The 25,785-nt window shown below is 37.4% G+C and overlaps 1 protein-coding gene across 5 annotated transcripts in view; it reads right to left on the minus strand.

Annotated features, from left to right (window-relative positions):
- MAPK10 (mitogen-activated protein kinase 10) overlaps positions 1 to 25,195 on the minus strand; it is a 315,034-nt gene extending 289,839 nt beyond the window's left edge. For 2 of the 5 annotated variants that reach the window (XM_060655680.3, XM_060655679.3), the window contains exons 1-2: positions 24,648 to 25,084; positions 19,493 to 19,607 (exon numbers count right to left, since the gene is read on the minus strand). The gene's annotated coding sequence lies outside the window, so the exon portion shown is untranslated. Of the gene's footprint in view, positions 1 to 19,492; positions 19,608 to 24,647 lie in introns of all 5 variants that reach the window. The other 3 variants (XM_060655676.3, XM_078445951.2, XM_060655675.3) reach the window with 3 other exon arrangements.
- Between the last annotated feature and the right edge of the window lie 590 nt (positions 25,196 to 25,785).

Below are 25,785 nucleotides of genomic sequence, written 5' to 3' on the forward strand. Positions count from 1 at the left end.
AAAAGGAAAGAACTTCACCCATCAAATTACATGGAATTTTAGAAAACATCCCAGTCCACCTTTGTATGAAGGTACTGCTCATGGTTTGACACAGCATAGTTCCAGTGTGGCATTTGTGACGTTTTTTCTGTGCCCTAAATTCCCACAGAGAAATAGGCCAGTTCAGCCTGTAACTTTCCACTAAATATTTCAGAAAGGCACCTTAATAATCTGAAGGTTATAGCAGGGATGGTAGTCAGCTGACCTTCTAAACAAAAGCCTTGGGTTGAAATTAAACCTGATTTGAAGTTACAAGGAAAAGTAATTTTAGGGAAACTTCCCCAAGGCAATCTTTGCCATCTGTAATTTTAGAGAAATAAATGGAAAGAAGTGAGCAAATGGAATGAAATGTACTAAAAGATGGTTGCCATTTGTCCTGGGTGAGAGCACTCCATTTGTGTCCGGTTAAAATTTCTAACGTATTTGTTCCCAAGCATCCCAATTGGGATGTAATAGCATCCAATTTAATGTTATTGACTAGTGGGTATTGGTAGTCAACTAATCACTGTATAGCTGCAGCAATTTCAAGAAAGCAAAAAATTCTACAATTCATCAACAAGGATTATTTTATGAATTATTTAGGCCATATCTGCCTTCTCCAAAACAAACAAACAATGGTTTTCAAATTTGTTGCTGTCATGAAGAATCCCTCTCTGCTCTACCTCCATATCTAGTCATATCCATGACTTTTTTCTTATCCCACGTCCGTCATCTAAGATCCCCAACTTTTTCTCTCTTCACCTTTGCAGCCAAACTGCTGGATGGCATCATTTACTCTTGCTATCTTCATTTCCTCAATCTTCCCATAGGCCCTCAACTTACTGAGACCTGTCTTCTTGGACTACCACAAATAGCAAACAAGTTCTCATTACTGGCAAATGTCATTAAACCTAATGAGAAACTTTCGGCCCTGATTTTGGCCTCTAGGCAGCGACACTGCTGGTTACTCCCTCCCTTCCCAGAATTTCTAGACAGCACATGCCCATAGTTTTCAGAAGAATGTGGAGAAAGAGCCCACAAATTCTGAAGCCAGACTGCCTAGATTTAAATCAGTTCTGCCATATACTGGCTGTGTGATGCTCTGTAAACCACTTAACCTCTCTGGGACTCATATATTTTTACTCTGTAGAATCAAGGATAACAGTAGCACCTCTTGAGAGGGTTAAATTGATTTAAAATGTGTAAAAGCACATAAAACAGCGCTGGGCATGCAGTAAGTGTCATATACATTTTAGCTTTTGTCATTTTTATTACTACTATCCTCCTACTTCTCTGTTGGTATTCATCAAGGCTTTTCCCTAGATTCTCTCTTCTCTCAAGCTATGGTGTCCTGCTTGTTGATGAGGCCTAAACATAATCCCCAGCCCACACCTATCTCTTAAACTTTAAACACAACATGCAACTGCCTACTGGGTACCTCAAGTTCCACATGACCACAGCTGAATTCATCTTCCTTCCCAAGCCTATTCCTCCTCCAGTGTTCTTTTCCTGTAAAATTGCAGCCACCACCCACATAAGCCAGCTTCAGGAATCGTGCCTGACTCTCTCATTCCCCTCATCTTCCAAATGCTACAGATTCTACTTACTGCCTAAATATCCCTCAAACACATCCCCTTCTCTTCTAACTCTGCAGAGCTAGTCCAGTCCACCTCTATATCTCTCCTGGACGCTGGCAACAGCCTCTCTTTCTCTTCACCTTCATTAGTAGCCTTCTCTAAACACTTTCCACACAGCAAAGACAGCATTCTCCTACAACTCAAATCTGATCAGGTCTCCAACCCTTTGTTTAAAACACTTCCATATCATGGGACACCTGGATGGCTCAGTTGGTTGAGCATACAACTCTTGATTTCATCTCAGGTCATGATCCCAGGGTCGTGGGATCAAGCCCTATGTCAGGCTCTGTGTGGAGTATGGACCCTGCTTAAGATTCCCTCTCTCTCCTTCTCTCTCTCTCCCTCTCTCTCAAATAAATAAATAATAAATAAATAAATAAATAAATAAATAAATAAATAAACTCTTCCATACCATAATGAATATGGCATACAAAACTCTTCATAATGTAACTGGCCCCTGCCTACTTCTTAAGCATCATTTACTATCCTTCTTTCTCTCACATAACTTTCAAATCTCTGTCACCTCGACACTGACACAAATGCTGTCTCCTCAGTCTGGAAGTTTCTCCCACTCCACCAACCTCCCTCCTCCATCTGGCTAATTCCTATCTATTTTTACTCAAAAAAGGTTTTCCCTGTCATCTAAACTATGTTCAGTAGCCTTGTCATATGTTCACAAAAAATACTATAGCCCAGTTGATAATAATATCATATTTTGCTCAAATATTTGAAGTCACCATACAAATTTTATTATTACAAAAAACTGTGATACATGCTATGAAGGAAAATGTGCTTCCCTTACCAAGCTATAATCCTATGAGGCTAAGACATTTTCTGAGATCATTGTCTAGAATAATAGGCATAGATATATAGATAGATTCTGTGTGTGTGTGTGTATATAAATATATATATTCATATATTTATATTTATATATTTATATTATATGTATATTACATATATATTCTCCATATATATATATGTGTATATATATATATATATATATATATATATATATACACACACTCCATGTATATATGGAGTATATATACATTTCTCCACATATATATGGAGTATATATATATATATATATATATTTCTCTATATATTTATATGAATATATATATATATATATATATCCATAGAGAAAGAAGAATATCATCAAGGTCAACAGGATGAAGTAGGAGGGAAAAAAGTAGAAAAGGAGAAAGCCTAATTTCTTACCAGCACTTACCTGTTAAATTCTCTGAGCGCCTTGACTGTCAACACCCATCTCCATACTCTATACCTTCAATGTCATCTCCATAGCTTGATGAATTGAAAGATAATTCATAAAATGTCTAGGATAACTCCTGATATATTTTTTTATTTAATCAAAAGATATAAATAATTTGTTGTATGTGTTACACTGTGCTAGGTGTTGAACTGTGTTCAAATTAAAAGGCCACAAAGCCCAGGGCACCTGGGTGGCTTGGTGGGTTAAGCGTCCAACTTCAGCTCTGGTCATAATCTCACGGTTCATGAGTTCAAGCCCTGTATCGGGCTCTGTGCTGACAGCTCAGAACCTGGAGCCTGCTTCAGATTCTGTGTCTCCCTCTCTCTCTCTCTCTCTCTCTCTCTCTCTCTGCCCCTCTCCTGCTTATGCTCTGTCTCTCTCTGTCTTTCAAAAATAAATAAATTATCTATTATATTCATTATAGTAACCCCACAGCTAAAACAGGACCTGACACATAGTAGTATTCAATAAATATTTATTGAATGAATAAATGAAATGAAATCAAATCAAATCAAATTAAAAATTTTAAAAAAATAAAATAAATAAAAGGCCACAAAACCCTCAGAAGGTATAAGTGAATGCCATTTATACCAAATATGTACAAGACACTGGTATATAAAAACTATGTGAAAAACGATTTTCAAAAATTAAAAATCCATAATAATCCTGCCTTAGAATGTAACATAATAAAGGACAACCAGATAATGTGCTACAGATATAAATGACAGGCTAAAAATAAGTTGGTTTGGGGCATCTAGCAGGATCAGTCAGTGGAACATGTGACTTTTGATCTCAGGTTGTAAGTTTGAGCCTCACATTGGGTGTAGAGATTACTAAAAAAATTTTTTTTAATCTTTAAAGAAGTAAATAAATACATAAAATAAATAAAAATAAGTAGCTTTTTAAAGCTTTTTTTGCTTTTATCTCCTTATTTTCTTTCTCACCCTCTCCTTCTATTTCTCACTCTCTCTGTGCAATGGATCATATGATAAATTACTCATATATAGTATATATGAGTGGCAGGGGGCAGAGATGCCACCCTGAATTAGAAACAAGTCAAGATAAACTAAGCTAAAATCAAAAACTTTTCTAACATTAAAAGAAAAGTGTAACTTGTGTTGAAATCAGTATAAGATCAAATAACAAATGAAAGAACATGGAAATGTCATATAATAACCTTTAAAAAACAACCAGAATCTGATGTTAGTTTTGTAAATTAATAGCAGATAGTGTCTAAGTAAAGGAAGAATCAATTTTATGGAAGAGAGAAATAATATAAAAAGTTTGAAATTGTTTTCTTTTAAATTAGAGATATATTGGGGCACCCGGGTGGCTCAGTCGGTTAAGCATCTGACTTCAGCTCAGGTCATGATCTCGCGGTCTGTGAGTTCGAGCCCTGTGTGGGGCTCTGTGCTGACAGCTCAGAGCCTGAAGCCTGCTTCAGATTCTGTGTCTCCCTCTCTCTCTGCCCCTCCCCCACTCACACTCTGTCTCTCTCTCCTTCAAAAATAAATAAACATTAAATTTTTTTTTTTTATTAGAGATAGATTTATTTAGGGAAAGCTAAACCATCTTAACTCTTTGAGAATTTGTCTTAAGCAAAATTTGTCCTAAGCAAAACTCTTTGAGAATTTGTCGTAAGCAAAACTTAAGATTGACAAACCTACTTTCTCCTGTAAGTGATTCTTGAGACCTGTTTAGAGGTTCTATCAAGCAATTAGGGGTACTGATGGACCCTTACATAGAGGGTCTTATCCAAGAAGATAAAACTTAGAGCATTTATCCAGGAAGTGCTTTTCACTTTTATGAAGTATACAGCTTGGAAGGGACAAAAATGGAATTACAAAAAGAGAGGAACACCAGGCTATGAGGACATATCAAACAAGGTCTTTGCTCGATGGCTTTCCAGGGAGGCCTTCCCCAGTTACCACAGCAAAAATCGTAACCTACACCATACTTCCTAATCCACTCCCCTGCTTTAATATTCTCCTGACCGTTCCACCATCTAATTTACAACATATTTTATTTATTCATCTGACTTATTGTCTGTCTTTTGCAACCAGAAAGAGCTCTTGAAGTCAGGAATGATTTTTTTTTTTATCTATTATATTTATTATAGTAACCCCACAGCTAAAACAGGACCTGACACATAGTAGTATTCAATAAATATTTATTGAATGAATAAATGAAATCAAATATCCTTGAAATCAGTGTGGTAACTGACAGTACATCCAGATTGCCTTTATTCCCACATGGTAAATTCCAAGTAGCTAGAAGTCTTGTCATAGATTAAATTTAGAAACAGTTTCTGCACTAGGCTGACAGTCACTTTGATCACCTAACAAAGGCAAATCATATCTGAATCACCTCAGATGGACTCCTCAGACACTTCTCAAGGTCTCTATCCACACTTACATCAGTGGACATCCAGAAGAAGGTGTGTAATAAGCCTCTTTGTGTTTTAGAGTCATAAGGAAGAAACTGCCTCACACCAGAGAGAGAATGGGAAAATGGAAAGTGACAAGAACCCTGGGTCCTTAAGGTAGTGGACATCTGCACCCAACATGAACAGATAATCTAGACCAAGCTTGCAACCCAGGGACAGAGAAAGACTACAGCAGATAGTCATTGTACCAGTGCCTAGATCAAGAGCTGCCAATTAATTCACCACTGCTAGTCTACACTAGAAAATCTTGCTCTTTAATTCCGTGTCACCCTGTGAATCAGTATCTGGGATCCAAGCCCTGATGCTGGGGATGGGCTAAGCCTATTGGATATCATCTGGAATCCTTTCCCTGGCCCTCAGGTCCCCACTGATATGGCCAAATATTCCAACACTATCAGGCTGGTCATTTTACCCTTATCACATATGTGTTTCCAATATCTATTTGCCTTTTTCCAACAGTCCAATTGCTCAGATTCTAATTTCCTCCAATCCAATCCATGCTTTAACAAATAGTGCAATATTTCCTCTTCTCCTTGCTTTCCTTGACTAATTCCATACTTTTTTTTTTCTTCTCAGGATGCGCATGGAAATTATTTTTTTAATGTTATATTTGCAGGGAAAATGAGAATGTGAAAAGCATGTCCATATGCATTATCTCACTTGTATAAAGACCAGAGTACTATTTTGTAGACTCATTTTTTTCTTGCATTTCCCAGCCCTCTGCCTTTTCCACAGTTCACTTTTCCCAATCCTAGTAGAGGTCACAAGCTAATAAGAATGAAAATGAAATTAATTAATTTTATTTTATTGAAAAGTACCCCTGGTATTTGCTATAATAGCCACTAAGTTTCTTTTGTGGCTCAAGCGACTGAGCCACCCAGGTACCCCTATAAAAAGAAACTAAGTCTTAAAAGCATTAATGAATTGCCCAATGTCAGACTGGAAATGCGAATCCCCATCTGTGTGGCCTGAGGGAGGACGTCCTTCAGTTTCCCCACCCTGCCATCGGGGACTATTCTACCATCCTATCACACAGGGTGTAACAGGGGAGCTGCAGTACAAGACAACATCATCCCAACTATCACCAGGGACATGCGGAGTATAAATCCCACCAAAATAAGATTTCAAAAACTAAAAATAAAGAAATAACAGATACGTGCAATTGTTTGGGGCCTCGGAGTCATGCAGTGACTGAGGCAAGCAGCCAGAAAAAGGGAAGAAGTTGAAACTGAATAAAACCAGAAGTCTTCATGTGAACCTTGCTCTTATAGCATCCCCACGACAGTAAGATATTACCTTGGGCGAGAAGGATCAGAGACTTCACTTCCAGACACAACGACAGAGACATCAGGTTCCCCTCTCAAAACACTGCTTCACATTGTTTTCTTCTTTAGTGCTACTTACTAATCTCTTTTTTAACCAGGTTGATGTCACCATATGAATAGATTTAGGGTTTACAAGAGGGCAAGACACAGTAACAACCTCAATCATTAGCCTGAGAGTCTAATTTTATTCTCCAGACATTTCATTCAACTGTTTTATCTTCATAAGAGGCAATAAAGTTCAATGCATAAATGCACAGATTGTGCTCTACCACCTACTAACTGTAAGAGCTTGAACATGTTCTTAACCTCTCTATGCCTCAATTTGCCTCATCTGTAAAATGGGTATAATAATAGTACCTACCTCATTGTGAGTATTGTGAAGAATAAATGAGATAATACATGTAATATACTTGGGATACTGCCTGACTCAGAGTAAGTCCTCTGTAAATATTTATTATCATAATTACTAGATAATGCATGTGTCATAAGGATTAAAAAAATAATAGCTAATAGCCAATGAAAGTTATACTAAGTGATTTCCATTTATTCCTCACATAAACCCTGTGAAGTAGATATCATCATTGTCCAAATTAAAAATGAAACAGAGGCTCAGAGAGGTTATAAAAAGAGTCCAAAATTACCCAAGTAGTAAGTGATACAGAATCAAGCTTTTAACCATCATGCTGTTTCAGGTAGTAATAATATTTGCTAATAGGTACTGAAATTTTGTTCTGTGCCAGGCATTGTTCTAATAACTTCCTATCTCTTACATCTTATATCTCTTGTGAAAATTAATTTAAATTCTCAGAACTACATTTTGAGACAGATGATCGTGTTGTTCCCATTTTACAGATAAGAAAACAGAAACCAGGCATTAGGTAACATGGCCAATATCACACAACTAACAGATGGCTAAAGTAAGTGTACCCCATTATTCCGAAAGATACGTAAAGTCAAGGTGCTAAACTGAAATCTCAGTGACCTAATACCAGATTACATATCACAATTTTCAAAAAGGAAACTCCCTCCTGGTATATTCATCTAAATTAAACAATTTCTACAATTTCTAAACAAATACTCAATACTGGAATAGTAAAAGATAAAACTGACTAAATGCTAATTTATTCTGATTTGCCTTACTACTCAATCATTTTTCCTCCTCTGATAGCAGCTATTTTCAATAGTCATTTTCATTCCGCCCACTACAGTTTGAATAGATTGACTGTTAACAAATACGAATCAACTTTTGATAGGAAGCAAGACCACTGTCTTCATTTGGTTCCTGTCTCATAGAAGTTAGAGACAATGTGGAGAGAAATGGTGGTGAATATTCAAGTACTTACATAAATTAAAAAATGAGCCTTGGTTTGGCGAGCAGAGCACAGGTTTGGTGGTGGCCCCAACCACGCACTATACATCGGGGGGCGTGATGTATGTTCCAAACAGATCTCAATGGATCCGAGCTAATACAGGAAGGTGCCTTTAGAGGCATGATCAATATCAAGGACAGAAACAGACTGTTAGAGATCTTGAGAACAGATTGAACAAAATACTAGAGTAAAAAGGAAGATGGCAAGAGAATTCTGTCTACAGAAACATTGTGTGGGAGGATAGCAGTGTGCCATGGGAAATAATACCAGTCAGATGGTTAGAACAAGTCATTGGATCCCTTATATTCACAGCAGAATTAAATACTTGATTTGCTGGGTAAAACAAAGCCCAGGAGGGAGATAAGATATAGATACAGATATAGATATATATATGAAATTAGTAAAATTTAAAATTTGGGGAATTCTTCAAAATGTTATTCTAGGTAAAGAAAAGGTGGATGATTAATTGTGTGGTCACAAATTAATTATTGGAAGACAAATAATGAATTTAAAAAGTATGGAAAAAGATCCTGATTAGAAAAAAAAAACGATATGTTGATGACAATGGTAATAAATTTGGTCAAAAACAACAACACCGTGCAGTTACTGAGCACTTAAGGCTATGTGCTTTGCATTCATTACTTTCACAATAGCCATATGAGATTAGCACCATTATTAGTACCATTTTCCAGGTAAAGAAACTGAATCTTAAGAGATCATGTGATTTAGCCAGGATTTCATATGAAGTAATAGAATTTGGGTTTGAACCCAAGCATTCTATCTCTGGAGCATACCATATAGTTATGTGTTAAATTAATGGAAGGAGCCACAATTAACAAAAGCACAGATGCAAGTACTGACACATCAAATGTAGTCCCACTTCCATTTGCATAGAATGCAAAAGTCAGGATAATGAGGCCCCTGATAGTGATGGAAAACCTGACCAGAATAGAGTGATGAAAATAATGAGATACAATGAAATCTGAATACTATTAAAATGGCTTTCTACTAACCAGGAAAATAGTTTACAACAAGCAAAATTCATAACAAACAAAATAGAATGGACTTCATGCCTGGCTTCATCTTCTCACTTTAGAATTGACAGAGAACAAGTTTGCTACGTAGGCATTTTGTGGTAATGACTTTACTATTATTAACAGTGACAATAGTTCCAGGCAGTATTTCATATTTACATAGCAGCCTTCAACATAGGAGCAAAAGCACCTGGCAAACATTCTCATTTTTATTATTGATGGCTTAGATTAACAGCGCTTTTCTGTCAAAACAGCTCATTTATCCTTACATCCTTACAGGGACTCTTGTGACACAAATAGGCAAGCAATCCATTTCTACATTTTACAAATGGAAAAACCAAAGCCCAAGGACCTGTGTAAAACTGCTTATTAATACTGTGACTGGACTTATAATGAACTCATAAATAATCCAGGATTTTCCTTCCTTACTGACTGAAACACTACCTCTTTTACAACTTCTTACTCCAAATTCCCTGAAACCTGGAAGCCTTCCTATATACTAGATCCCTTTCCACTGGTCTGGTTCTGACTGTCTTCTTCAAACTGGATTATCATTTCCTTCTTTCCTGTAAGTGCTCATCCTGCCTCCATTCTCGCTCCTCTCCAAACCACTCTCAACATTGCTGCTAAGATCATTTTCTTAAGCCTGCTCGGAAAACAGAATTGCTCTTCATTGTCTATAGAAACAGACCCAAACTCCTTCATAGATCATTCACAATCTCCCTCAGTCTGGCTCCAATCTATTTTCTCTACCATATCTCTGACTGCCATGTTCTCCATCCCTAAGTCACAACCTAAACTTCTGAACCCCAAACCCACTCTTATCCTTGCTTATTCTGTTTCTCCTACTAGAAGTAACCTTTCCAACTCCAACACTGACTACCAAATTATCTTTACAACTCCACTCCAATGCCCTCTCCTCCATGAATCCCTTCTAATACCTCAGTTGAAAATACCTACTCCCTCCAACTCCACAACACGCATTTAACATTTGTGGCACTCACCATATTCTGCCCAGATTTATAGTGACTTATGAAAGTACATAGCAGTCTTAGCAGAATGTTGTATCATTGAAATTTCCAGAAAGTCAACTATGTGTCAGGCCCTGTGACAGCTAGTGAGTAAAAAAGATAAATTGATCTCTCTGCCTTCATCGAGGTTATAGTCTTATAGTCTTTCTCATCTAGAGTTCCTCCTCTGAATAACCAAGCATACTATTTTCTGTTTTTCTAAGGCTGGTACACAATTAGTACCATTCTAGATGCATAAAAGAGATATTAATTCATTACACACAACAGATACTTTTTAGAAGTGGTTCTCAAAGTATAGTACGCAAGACCCCTTGAGGATCTCCAAGACCTCCTTTAGGCAGAGGGGGAGATCCCTGAGGTCAAAACTAATTCCAAATAATTATAAGAAATATTTTGCTGCCTTCACTCGCATTTACTCTCAGATGTACAGTAGAGTATTCAAGAGGCTGCATGATGTGTTATATAACAACAGATTGAAGCTGTAAGTATATAAGAGAATTCAGCCATCTTCTTTTAAACTAATCATAAAACAGATATGCAAAAATATAAAACAATGCCACTTTGTAACTACTATTTCTGCTTTGTAAAAAATAATTTTCATAAAAAGATATATACTTTATGTTAACATGTAATGGGTTTACTGTTGCTAATTCATAAATGAATTACATAAATATTTTAAATTTATATCTTAATTTCTAATATGGTTTATACGAATGGATATAACCCACATAAACAAAAGCTCATGGTTAACCATTTTGAAGAGCGTAAAAGGATCATGAGACCACAAAGTCTGAGAACTGCTGCTTTAGAACACTGGTACTCATGTCTTTCTGCAGAATCCCAATAGAGTAGTTGACTTTGTAATTGTACTATTCCCTGAACTCAGGATGTATTAAAGCAACTATCCTATATATGAGATTCATCTATTTACAAGTGTTTTCCCTTTCTCTCCCCATCCCAAGGCCCCAGATTTGGTAATGAGCTGCTTAAGGGCAGGGACTAAATAGAATTTATCTTTATTGTTGCTGTACCTAGCATAGAGGAGACAGCCAGTAAATATTTGAGGGAGAAGGAGGGAAGGAGGGAAGGAGGGAAGGAAGGAAGGAAGGAAGGAAGGAAGGAAGGAAGGAAGGGAAGGAGGAAGAAAGGAAGGAAGGAAGGGAGGATCAAAGGAAGGAATGAAGGAAGGAAAAGGAACAAAGGGAGGAAGGGAAGGAGGAAATAATTGTATCTTATTCATTCTTCAAAGATTCTACCACAGTAATCTGTCAATTGAAAATATCTGTTAACCCTCATGTAAATCTGTTGTATTGATATGATAGCTTAGGTAATCAAGATGCCAATAGTTTCACCTGATATGTTGGCAAATCCCAGTACAGCTTGGAAACCATGATTGTTAAAGGTAAATTTTAATAGATCCCTCTCATAGGTAAATCAATGAGCAAACATTTGTACACACTAGCCCTTTAATAGCAGCAGATAATTTTAATATAAAGAATGATACAAATCTGGAAAGTAGATGCAGTCAGTTTGGTTGCCTGTGCATAAACTATCTCCCTCATGGATAATGAAGTCTTAATAATTAGAAGTGACTTCCTATAACTCAAATATCTTATCTTTTGATTTAGAGTGATGATATGAAGCTAAAGATAACTAAAGGGGGTCAGGTAAAGCAAAATTGAGCATTGGTAAGTCTGTCTTCAAGACTCTTGTAAGCCTCCATCTGGCCTATTCTTCCCTTCCAGCTGTCCATGAAGCTGCTTTCCCTTCTCATGAAGTACCTTCATTGGCCAAGGTGACCCTCACCAAGGTAGTCCACTTGGTCCTGGCCTTTTGAGTATCATCTCATGCTTTAATTAAAAGGAACAAACAATTTACCTCACAAAATTTCTATTTTAATAGAAACAGTCTTCAACCAAAGAAGTAAGTGAGAATTTCACATATTATATCAGGTTCAGAAGCAGAAAACTAGAGGGTGTTTTGGCTCCTTAAATTATAACACAGAGCCAGACATCTGTACTCAGGACCAAGACTAAAAAGAAGTGAAACATAACAGATATGATTGCCTGTGACAGTCCACGTTGCTGACCTGGACCCTGGTTGGCAAGAGGACAGTCAACAGACATATGACATGATGTATTTGGCTTAAACTCATAAAAGACAAAAAATAGTTTAACTTGTTTCCTACCCACTATTTCACACAGGTTTTGCCTAACATGTTTTATTCAATCTTTTAGAGGGGAGTAAGGGAGTAGAATATCTTTAAATCTTATTAAATTAAATTTCAAAAAAGAATTATTTTGATTCTTAAGACTTATAAATGATTTTCTAAAGACAATATCATCAAAGTTATCCACTCTCAAATTTAAAGGTGCTTAAAAGTGGGCCTTAGGGGACCAAAAAAAAAAGTGGGACTTAAGGATTTAAAGAACAAACAAACCACCTAGAATTTCCAAAAGTACAACTAGAAAGAAAACTGTGAGATATCCAGCATGTATAATTTCTGATATCTGCACTATAAATAATAGATTATCACATGTAATGAATGCTGCTACACTATGGACTAAATTTTCCAACAGGCCCTAATCTGAACACGTTTTTTTGTTTTTGTTTTTATTTTCTTTATTTTTTTTTTAACATTTATTTATTATTGAGAGAGACAGAGTGTGAGCGGGGAAGGGGCAGAGAAAGGAGGAGACACAGAATCCGAAGCAGGCTCCAAGCTCCAAGCTGTTAGCACAGAGACCAACACGGGGCTCGAACTCACAAACCACAAGATCATGACCTGAGCCAAAGTCAGACACCTAACTGACTGAGCCACCCAGGTGCCCCTGAAAACATTTTTTGTGTTAACCAAATTTTCATTAAGATCTCATACTTTCATTTTAATAGTAGTTCCTCTAATAGTGGTTATTGGAATACACAGAATTATCTACGAAGAATCTGAGACATGCTAAAATTTAAGCTAACTTACTCTTCAAATAAACTCCAGTAAAATGCCAACTTATAAAGACCACCTTATTATTTTCCTAGTAGGACATCAAATTACTTGGGACCTCTCAAACAGTGACAGTCCCAAATCCATCTTCCCAGGAGATACAGCCTGAGGTTCCACCAATTGGTGAAAAGCCTTTAAACTTTTATACAATATGAGGGCTAGTTACGCTGTTTTTACTAGGGTGAACTATACTCCTGAGGACTTGGTTTCCCATCTTGGTAGCTTGTAGCCATTGAAAAACAAGACAAAATGGCACCATAATGACAAATTTCTGAATATCCTCTTAATTCATCTCATATGTAAGGCATTTGGTTCCACAAACCCGTTACACTCATTTCTATCTCTTTTTACTTTGATTATGTTATCATTTCTTAGAATTCCTGTTAGCACACTTACTTGGAATTTAAACCACATCAATGTTTTAAAGCTCCACTGAGTCCAACTTTCATCTTTAATATTGAGAAGGATTCAACACAGTGATAAAAAAGGAAGTGCTCCCCAGTTGGACTCCCTGGGCTCTACCAACACTAGCTGCATGATCTAGGGCAAGTTACTAAATCTCCCATGCTTCAGTTTCATCATTTATAAAATGGAAATGCTCAGTAGGATTCCTGTGAGGATTAAATGAATTAGTGCATGCAAAGTGCTTTGCACGGTGAGTGGCACAAGTAATCACTCAATAAATGTTATCCACTATTCTAATCATGTATTATAACCCTCATCCTTCCAGCACTACTCTGAACAATTATAGACTCATAATTCACAAGAACCCTAGACCTTAGAAGTCACTGAGTTCAATCTCTCACATCAAGTAGTATCATCTCTAACATGTTCGTCGTATTTGGTCAAACATGAAGATGGTTAAATGCAGTGCTGGAAAATTCACTATTCTTCTAAAAGCATGGACTTACAAATAATTCTAACCATCAGAAAGGTCTTTTATGTATGGTGCCTATTCTCCACTCACTGGCCTCTTATTTCTGTCTTCTATACAGCTTCAAACAAACCTGCAGCCTCTATCCACTTTCCACAGTACTCTGAACAATCTCTGATTAGTTAAGTAGAATACTTTGTTTAGGAAAGTAAAACAAATTTTAGCAAAATTTACTCAACAAAAACAACAACAATAAAACTATACTGTAATTATATAAAAAATTAAGGTAATCTTTGCTTCTGAGGGATTTGGCCAACAATATTCACATTTATCACATAATCTACTTAAATAAGATTGTAGACTGTCAGGCTGCTTTCCAGATTGTATCCAGAGATATTAAAAAAAATTTTTTTAGTCTACCTTTTTCTCTATGAAGTTCCTTTGGCTTTATGCCTTTTCTCCTTATGATTCTCTTTCCTACTTCTATTTCTATCTTTCTATGTATCTATCTCCTGCTCTGTTTTCTTTCTTTCATCAAACAATCATTCAACAAACATTTGTTCAGTATTACCAAGTATTAGGCACTGTGCTAGGCATGGAAAACCAAAAGATAATTAGATCTGGGTCAAATTACTCACAAGCTAAGGCACAGACACAGACACATAAATAGTAAAACATGCTACTATTTATGTAATACAATGAGATAGATATACCTAGGCTACTTTGAGAACACCAGGAAGGCATTCCCAATGGAAGGAGTCAGGGAAGGTTTCTGGTAACACCTGAGAAGTCTAGAGTGAGTCTCCGCAGTACTTCCAAGACTTGAAATCATGTGAGAATCTTGTTTGAAAGATTCTGAGCCAGGGTATCTGGATGGGACGTGAGATACGGCTTTTCTACCAAGCCCCAGATGATGCCCATGATGCTCACGCTGCTGGTCCCCAGACCATTCTTTCAATTGCAAATGCCTTAAAAGTTGGCTAATGACTAAGTAAAGATTGGGTGGGATGAATATAGGCAGAATAGACAGTATGAAGTAAATCACAGAGGTAAGAAACATTTGAGTGTGTGTGATGAGAATGAAGCACATTAGTGTCCCCAGGCAATTCGAAAGATCACCAGTTACTAAAATGGGGGTGAATGGGAGTATGGTATATGTTAAGGAAAAGTGAACTTATTACATAGCCAATGGAGCGTATCAAAGGTAAGCAGAGCAGTTACATGGTAACAATAGCAAATCAGATCTGGTGGCTCCATTGGTAGAATCATGGGCAGGCAAATAGAATTCTAGACTACATTAAATAAACCACCTAACAACGATGATGAGGCAACTGACTTAAAAAACAAACAAAAACAAAAACAAAAACGTTTAGCAGGGGCTCCTGGTGGCTGAGTCAGTTAAGCGTCCGACTTCAGCTCAGGTCATGATCTCACAGTTCATGGGTTCAAGCCCTGTGTCAGGCCCTGTGATGACAGCTCAGAGCCTGGAGCCTGCTTCAGATTCTTTGTCTCCCTCTCTCTCTGCCTCTGTCCTGCTTGCATTCTGTGTCTCTCAAAAATAGATAAAAGTTAAAAACAATTTTTTAAATGTTTAGCAGATAAAGTAAGTTGATTGCATTTTCAAGTAATTTAAAAATCAGGCAAGTTGTTACTCCTTTGCATTCTTTGCCAGCCTGATATCTAGTCTTTATCTGACACTTCATAACATGTGATCTTGAACAAGCCACTTAAGCTCTTTTTGCACCAGGTTCCACATTTTAAAACAGTGAAGAGTTGAATGAACACGGTGGTCTCTCTACCCTAAATTTGATGGTCCCATGAACTAAATTCATTTCTTTTTTTTTTTTTAATATTTACTTATTTTGAGAGAGAGAGCAGGGGAGGGGTAGAGAGAGAAGCAGAGGCAGAGCACAGAGCTCCACGCGGGGCTTGATCTAGGGAACCATGAGATCATGTCCTGAGCTGAAATCAAGAGTTGAACACTTAACTGGCTGAGCCACCCAGGTACCCAGAACTAAATTCATCTCTTATTGAATCATGGAATCGTAATTCTTTACACCTAATCACAACACCTGGAATATAAATATACACTGTATGACTAATGTTGACTATACCTAACCAACAAGTAACGAGACTTTATATATTCTGCCTCTTCTTTACCCACAACATTCAGTACTGAGTCCAGTTGCTTTGTACTTACATTTTACTGGTGATTCTTTGGTTTATGTTCCTATGATTTTTTAACTGGATTCCTTCAATAGACCACATTAGGTGTTCTCTCTGACTCAGTCTATCTTCTTCCAAAGGCTATCCAAGAAATTGAAGAACTCTGGGGTCAGAAAGCCCCCAAATGCTAAATCTGTCTCTTAGCTGTATGACTGTTAGCAAGTTATTTAACATCTCTAAACCTGAGTTCCCTTATCTGTAAATCATAAGGATGATATGAAGATTAAATGCCTTGCAAAGTGCTTAGCACAAGCAATTACACAGTAAGAACTCAATAAATGCTAGTTATTATTTTGAAAGACAAATCTCATAAACACTTGAGTAGGTACTTCACAAAAGAAAATCAAATGACCAATAAAAAATGAAAAGATGTTCTTCCCCATTAGTAATCAGCAAAAAGCCAATTAATACTTCCATGAGTACAATTATGTACCCACCTGATTAGTGAAACTTAAGAACTTATAAATGAAATGTTGGTGAGAATAGAGAACTTCCCTTGCTGATGGGAGTGTAAACTGATATAACCGATATGGGGACAATATTCTAGCATTATTTGGAAAACCTGAATGTGCACATACCCCCAAATTCAGTAGTTCCTTTCCTGAAGAAGATTTTACACATGTATACTAGAATCTATGAGTAACTATATATATAACTATATATAACTAATAACTTTATTACAAATATATTATTTATAATAAATATATTTATATATATATAAATAAAGGTTATGCACATAAATTAGCATAAGTAATACAGAAACAATCCAAATATTCACCAACAGTAAAATGGATAAGTAAATTTGGTATATTCATGGAGTAGAATACTACATAATTAAATGAATAAACTACATACATTAATGTAGAAGAATCTTATAATGTTCAGCAAAATCAGTTGATTAAGAATATATATACATACATATATATATGTATATATATACTATGACTGTAAGATGGAAAACCTACAAAGAAAAGCAAAGGAACAAGGAACAAATGTGATAAGAGGCAAAATAGTGATTAGTGGTCACCTTTAGTGGAGAAGAAAAAGCATGTGATCTTAAAGGAACACATAGGTACTTACTAAGAGTCTATTCCTTAATATGAATGGTGGTTATATGAGGTTTGCTTTATAATTATTCCTTAAACTATATTTGTTTTATACACGTTTCTGTGTCTATGATATATTTCACAATTAAAAAATAAACCTGATCGTGTCATTCTCCTACTTAGAATATTTTAAAAGCTCTTCATATTGGCATAAAGTCCAAATTTTTTAGCTTTATTTAAGAGATCCTTCATGATATGTCTCCAGTACCCCTCTTCAGTTTCATTTCTACACCCCCATTTATGCCCTAGCACAGTAAATGGCACAGTGTGCTCCCAAAAAATCATACTCTGTTAAACCTTTGGGCCCTTCAAAAGTATTCCCACTGTTCCCTTCCACTGATTATTTCTCATTGTCCTTAACATTCAGCTAAAATATCACTCCCTTCAGGAAGCCTTGACAAATTCCCAACCCATCTTTATTAGAGTCTCTGGGGCACTTCCTTTAGCACTGCATGTCTACCCATTTAACCGCCCAGTGTGTAAGTACCACACTCTTTGAACACTATCTCCCCCCAATTAATGGCACATTTTAGCGTAAGCACCACACTCTGTAGACTGAAAGCTTCTTTAAGGCAGGTACTATCTCTTTCATCTATCCCAAGAGTCAAGGATAATGTCTACATCACAGATTCTCAATAAATGTTTGCTTAATGAGTAAATGTTTAAGACGGGGCAATATATGTTTTCTACATCACTGGGAGTGACACATAATGCAAAACGTTAAGTTCAACCATATAAAGTTGCCCTTCCTTTAGACCCTATATGGTTCATTATTGGCAATTACATACTATTCTCCTTAATAACAAACACTCATTTAGTACATGGTGATTAAGCACAGCATAGCGATGGCTATTATATCTACTTTCTCGATATAACTGTAAGCAGACTGTAATGAAAATCATGATGTGAAAGAAGTACAGGGTTAATTTCATCAGTCTTCTGTAGTTATGGCTTATGCATTAATTCACAAGAAAGCCCACCTACCCAGAGTTACATAAGCCACTAAGCAAACGAAAGAGATATATTGATCACCAGTTCAAAACAGCTTCTTTTGGAATCTTGCTGTCATACACTATTTCTCAAAGTTATTTGACAGAGTATAACTGCTTCATCTCTGCTGGAGTCTATTGATTATTGACTTTGATGACTATAAAGCATCAAGTATTTTATAAAAAATATTCTGCCTGTGTGTGCTGATATTTTTATAAGATAATAAGTTTTAAAAATTATTCCAACTAGCAGAGAAACTGGATCTACTTTTTAAAATATATTTATTTATTTTGGGGAAAGCGCAAGTTGGAGATGGGCAGAGAGAGGGGAACAGAAGAGCTGAAGTTGGCTTTGCGCTGACAGGGTTGACAGCAGCGAGCCCAGTATGGGGCTCAAACTCTCAAACCACGAGATTATGACCTCAGTTGAAGTTGGACACTCAACAGACTGAGCCACCCAGGTGCCCCAAAACTGGATCTACTTTTAATGTTGCTGTATTAGGCACAAGGATCTGTAGGGTAAATGTCTATGAATTGCATTTTATAAAACTGTGATATGATTTCTCTCCCCTTATTTGCAAGGATCTAAATGCTATGTTAATATATATATATATATATATATATATATATATATATATATATTATATACATTCTTATATATATTCCTATATGTTGACATAAGAGTGAGTGAGTGTGTGTGTGTGTGTGTGTGTGTGTGCATTCCTGAAAGGTATTGAGCATTACAGGTTCTTTTCACAGAGAACCAATTCTTTTACCTACAGGGTAAATTGGTAAAATGTGGAATTATGTTGCAAATAATAAAAACCACTGAAAAATAATGTCACTCGACTGTTAACTCAGCAACATGAAATTGTTCACTGCAGCCATCTTACACAGACTGGTATCGTCCAGGGCAGTAGCACCCTCCTGTCCCTGGTGTGACACAATTTACCCATGTACCCCAAGACTTCATGCTACTCTATGTGGCAGTAATAGCACTGCACCATCAATCAAACATTCTGTCCTGTTTATTTTCATTTCTTTACTTCACATTATTTGGAGCAGTATTTCTTCAGATCCATACACTAAATCACATGCAATATTTACATGAGTTATAAAGATCATATGTTTTCTGCTGTGGAATATTTTTAAATTTGCAACTCACCACTGCTTGTATGGTTTCTCATCTATAGGAAATGGTTCTAATTCAACAGCCTCTTGCATGAGTTGCCATAATGAAGATCTGAGATGGTCCTGCCTTTGGTGTTCCTCACGCTAGCCTAAAATCAAAGCAAAAACACAGAATGAGTTTGATTTGAACACTTAAATGGGAATTTCATCTGCATTAGGAAATCAAAAGACTGACAAAGATAATTGAAAATGAGCGATGGCACACAGGAGGAGGGAATAAAACATCCCAGGCTGGTTTACTCTATTCAAATTTATCACAAGCACAAGAACTTTGGGGTTACCAATACCAGAGTAGCTGGATATTTTAAAATCTTGACATAAAATCTGACATGATATTTGGGTTTTGTTATATCAGTTTGGTTTTGAGATACAAGGCACCCTACTCAGCTTCTATGGAAACAGTTCCACCCTTGCATGTTTGCATATTCTGCTTTTCACATAAGATTTCATTGGAAAAATGGGTTACATGCTTACCGATAAAAGAAGAAGTTCAAAAACCTCTGAAGTATTTGAAATAGAATAAAACTAAACTGAAATTGGTCTGAAGCTGGAAACAGACCTGTATGTATGTTTTTCCTAATCTGATCTAGTTACAAAAATAGGTTTGTAACTTCAATCTGTTACTGTTACTTTTTGTGATTATAATGGACCAGATTCTCCAAGATTGTACCAATTTCCAATGTTCTACCCATTATCAAACCATGAGTTTTAATTTCTAGAACTTTTGAAAGTATGCTCACAATATCCAAATAAAACCATCCTCTCTGCCCCAACTAAGAGTCCCTTTCCTGGCCAGGTGCTTACAACTTACTGCTAAGAATTCCTTCCACACCACACTCTCCTGCTCTGTGAACATCCCAGTGTGACCTCCAATGTCACCTACCACCATTTCAGAGGACAGGAATTTATTTTTCCTCTGAATTCCTATTACATTTAGTGTCAAATCACTAATAGGAGCCCTTGATCATATACCACCATCCTTGTTATTTAACCTCATCTCCCTAAATGATTATATGCTCCCAAATGGCTCCAAACTCTTCCTTCCATTGCACTTAGCAGAGAACACTGTACACAGGAGACATTCATCCAAGGACTATTTATTGAGCCCCAACAATGTGCCAAACAGACACAGTCAGTACTTGGTGGAGATTATACTTTAGTATAATCTGTTTACACAGGAAACAGGAATATGTAATTACTAGATAGTGTGATAACTGCAATGACAGAGGAAGTACAGACACTGAAGAAACCTTGCCAAATAAATGGGCCTAAGAGCTTTACTTCACTACCAGTGCTCACATCCTACTTCCAGTGTATGAGAAGAGGACAATTACTTGAAGAAACCCATTTTCAGGAAGCACATGGAGAACCCAGGCAGGTTAACATCCAGAAACTAGGAGCAGTTTTACTTCTATGAAGAGAAGTCACTAAGATGAATTTCTAGTACTTTAAATCACTGCTGGGTGGTGGGGGTTTTTCCCTGCATTCTAACACACACACACACACACACACACACACACACACACACACACAATGTAGCAAAAATCCTGTTTATTACTGAGCAGGTTACTCTGCAAATTCCTGATTGGCCTGTAGGGGAATTTCACTTACACCTGCACACTGTATGAGATTTCAGAGCAACTGTGGGTTAAGAATGTTTCTAAGGAACCTAGAGTCATCTCTTTTTCCATTCAATCTTTACTTTCCACTCCTAAGAACATTAGCTTTATAAACCTATGGCTTTCACATCTCAGAGATAAGAACAGTGAGAAAGGTCATAGTGGCTTATTATGGACCTAAAGCATCAATTCACCTAGAAAATTCTTTATCAAAAATAAGTATAAATTTGTAGCACTTTTCAAGCCAAAATGTTTCTTTTTATTTAAGGATTTTTAATATCACCTGAGTTCTCCATTTGGAGTTTCTACCAAGATTCACAATAAGACATGGGGGAGAGGGTAGGATAGTACCCTAAAACATATGGATTTTTCACTCTCCCCCACCCTTTGCCTTGATTTTCTCATAAGGATAAAATGTACTCAAACTGAAAAATCTTTAGTCAAAACCTTACAACTTTGCCATGAAAACATGTACGGAGAGATAAATTTCTGAAAATCCAAGCTACAATTCTAAATTACATTTTCTCTTTCAAAGAGAAATAATCAATGTACAGCATGATCTTTTCTCTAATCAGCAGCAGTGTCTCATATCATACTCATATAATGCAATAAATATATTTAATATACTAAAGGGATAAATGGGTCTTGTTCTCCTTTCCCAATAAGCATTCCCCCAGTAGTCCATAGGCCCAACTTTATCTAAATCTTCGGTCCTCAGAAGGAGGTGTAAGAGATGCATGTGTGGTAAGAAAGAAATAGTCTGCAGCAAATACAGCATTGTATTCCTTTCTGTCATTACTGGACACTTTATGGTTCTTTTTGCCCAAGTGTTGCAGCGTCCAACCAAAAGCTTAAAGGAGACTACAAGAGGAGATAGTAGGCACAATGGAGAAAGAATTTTAAGTGTCAATTTGTTTACTTCTTATTCTGATCGAAGGAAGACTTGCTTTGAGACCCATTATTCTCATAAGCAAGTAAGCAATCATTTGATTTGAACCCACCAATTTCATGCAAAGTCTTTTGAGCTCCAAATGTGACCTGAAGTCACAACTAGAGCAGGAAGAGAGAATATTTGCCCCCATGTTTCACAAACAAGAAAGACCCTAGTTTGTCTTTATTTTTTATCATCAGTATTAAAAGACTTTTTCCCTAAGATTACATCCAAAGAAATATATTCATTTACATAAAGCCACAATAAAACTAAACAACAACAACAACAACAACAACAACAACAACAACAAAACAAAAAAAGACCTTTAAATATGGGACGCTTTACCTTTAAACATGGGAGGCTTTTTCATATTATTTTGGCTAGGCAGATACCTTTCGCTTATGATATTCTTATAAGATATACTAACAAGGGAAATCCTATGAATTTCCTGTAATTTAAAAACGTACATTTATTTTATAGCATCCACAACCAAGTCTCAGTTCATTCTAACCTTGAAAATCATTGACCACGTACTATGAAACCATTAAATACTAATAGCTGCAGACATACCAGACAATGACAGCAAAACACACTCGGTCCCTCTGGGATCTGTTCATAAACATCCCCTTCCAGCATGACAAACACACTCCTCCCAACAGCAGATGCTGTTCTGGGGCAAGCAAGCAGGAAGCTGGAGGCAGCTGATTTCTCCACTCTACAGATGATTTCTCACTGCCTCATCATCAAAAAAAATTTTTTTACCAAAACTGCGAAGATTTTGTAATGCCAGGAGCCCATCAAATTAAAGATATTTTGCAACAACAGGAGAGAGTGATGTGCAAATGAGGAAGCATGAAGACTCTTTAATATCTAAGGTCATGCCACCTTTGTCATCTGATTTGCTGTTCCGTTGTGGGGAAGAGAAAATCGTTTGCTCTGTGTAATAAAATAAGCTAACCTGGTACTTCATGTCAATTAAGAGTGAGATCGAGGCAGAAAAGGAATACGTACCAAAAGCAGCAAAACTGCTCATCCAAACTGTCCTGCCCCTAAATCCAAAGGTTCTGAAGTAGAGTCTGAAGCTTCTGAGCTCATGCATGAGCATCACTATCTATATTCGCAGCATATATGCTCACCTAAGGTAGAAAATGTACAGAAGCCACTCTGAGAGAAGTGGTCATTCCTGCAACCATTTTTAATACGGTGATCAGCATTCTGTGAGATCTTCCTGGGTCTGGCAAGTAGCAGACTAGGGATGCAAGGAGGAAATTGGACCTTGGGCTGGCAATGCTGAGTGCACTTATTTTCCTGCAATCTGAACTGTGGCCTGTCCCATGACTTAGCCTGCCTCTTTCCGGTTCGTTCATAAAAGTTATCATCAACACACCAGAAGCATGCAGTGCTGCTGTAAAGACACTGTCAGGCTCTGCAGCAAAGACAGCCCATGTAAACAACCTTGTGATTCCTTCAGAGCCTACTGCCATGGGATAAGCCATTCTTTTTCGGTAGCTAAATTGCAGTACCTGGGAAGTTATGTGTTAGGAGGTAAAAGCAGAGCCAGCCTCTAGATTTCAATGTACAGGGGAAAAATGCATATACAGTTTTTCTTAAGATATCTTTAACCTTGATTCACTTGAAGATTTTCCAATAAATCATGTTTATTTTGCTGCAGGCACAAATACATAAATTCTGATGAGTATATTGCCATGCTCATTTCTGATTTTTTCCCAAAAGAGCTCTGACATTTCTAGGGGACACAGTATCCCAGCACAGAATATGGGAACCCTGCCATTAAAAAAAAATGCTGCCTGCTGTGATAGGAGATCACTTTCTTAAAGGGACCCCTTACCTTTGCGACTGCAGTGCCAATGTTTTCTCTAATCTCTATCCTGACCCCTGTCCTGTGTTCCTCTTCCCAGCCCAAATTCAGCCTAGAATGTCTCTGCAAGAGTAATGCCATTAGTTTTGCAACTAAAATATATAAATACTATTCCCTACTAAAAATATGTAAATATGTTCCAAAATATTCATTTAAATTATACCTCTCAGGAAGTAAACATAAATGTATACTTAAAGACATGATTTTTTGATGTTTTATGGAACCCAGAGCATTTCTCAGATATAGGACTGAGGTCAGCACTTCTAACAAGCACAGCTGTTCTCTCTCTCTCCGTCTCTCTCCCCACCTCTCCTTTTCTCTCTCTCCCTCCTTCCCCCTCTTCCCCCCCCCCCCCCCCCCCCCCCCCCCCCCCGGCTGTTTTTCTTCTCTTCCTTTCTGTAGCTCTGCATTGGTCTAAAAACCCCTGGTCACAATAAGAAAGCTCCCTCCCACCCCCTGCCAACCCTCACTCCAAACAGAAAGGTTTCCACACGCCCAAGTCTGGGGAGAGATGCTCCACACACAAGGAAAGGCTGGTAGCTTCTTGCCTTAGAGGTACTTCACTTCATTAACCTGCTTTCCACCCCATCTCTCCCACTTCTCCCATGCTTGCTCTCCCGCCCCACCAGGAGCAATCAATAGGCATCACCCCACCCTCCAAAAAACAGGTTAGAACCCAGAATGAGCAAAGAGCACCTACCATTCCGTGCTTGAGAACTACGATCCTGATCCAGCAGTGTTTGCCCCAGAAATCCTCCCTACTTGTTTTTCATTAACCACATTCCAAATTGTAATAAGGAATAGATTCTTTGGAGGTGGGGAAATTGTTTAAAATTAGTGATGGACAGGTGATTTCCAAGAAAACCCAATCTTAAACTCACTCAAGCCCCTAGGTATTGAGGGGTGAGGAGAAAAAAGGAAAATTGTAAAAATGAAAAAAGAAAAGAAAAAGGTAAGCATATAACAAGCGCCACCCACCCCCATAAAAAAAAAAAAAAGAAGAAGAAGAAGAAGAAGGGGAGGTTTTTTGAAAAAAAAAAAAAAAAAAAGAAGAGTGGCTTGCTGAATCACCCTCTTTCACTGCCTGGAAACCATTGTGCAGCGCGATGCTGCCTGTACCATTGTGGAACCTACCAGAGGAGACGGACAGAGGGCTTGGGGAATGGGGTTGCTATGGCAACCGAAAGGAGCACACATGACGTCAAAGCCCAGAGAGGTCTAGGGAGGGGTAAGAGGGGGAAAGGGAAAGAGGAAAAAAGTCTATCTATGTGCGGCTACAGCCACTGTGTTTTCCGGTGAAATGAGGACCAGGCAAAATGGAAAGGAGTAGGGTTCCGTGGCAGCCACTATCAGGAACTACGACATCAGCAGCCAGGCTGCACAACCCACAGAAACAATCCGCTCCAAGCAGTGCTGGCCGTGTCCACAGCAGCACTGAGGAACAAACACCGGCAGACCAAAACAACATACGAAATACGGTCAATCTCTGCTTTTCAACTAGCTCAGCTCTTTGCAAACAGCAGAAAGTGAGACTTGGAGTCTTTCTAAATGTCAAAACAAACAAGGATGCTAATAACCTCAGAGGAGAAGGGAGCATTGGAGTCCCAGCTGGATTCCAGAGGTCATTTGCACAGCACTATTATTACTCTTCTGTGTTTCCTTGTTTTTTATAAAAATCATAAATAAATGCCCACTACACCCAATTCAACAAACTGACTCTTAGATTGCAATTAGAATGTAGAAAAAAAAAATACAGTTGATTTGAGTTAACAAACCAGGGGTTCTTTTTTTAATTGCAGATAATTCTCTGGAAAACCAACAACAATTACATGATTACG

This window comes from Panthera onca, chromosome B1 (genome assembly GCF_046562875.1).
Source record: "Panthera onca isolate mPanOnc1 chromosome B1, mPanOnc1 haplotype 2, whole genome shotgun sequence".
Lineage (NCBI taxonomy): Eukaryota > Metazoa > Chordata > Mammalia > Carnivora > Felidae > Panthera > Panthera onca.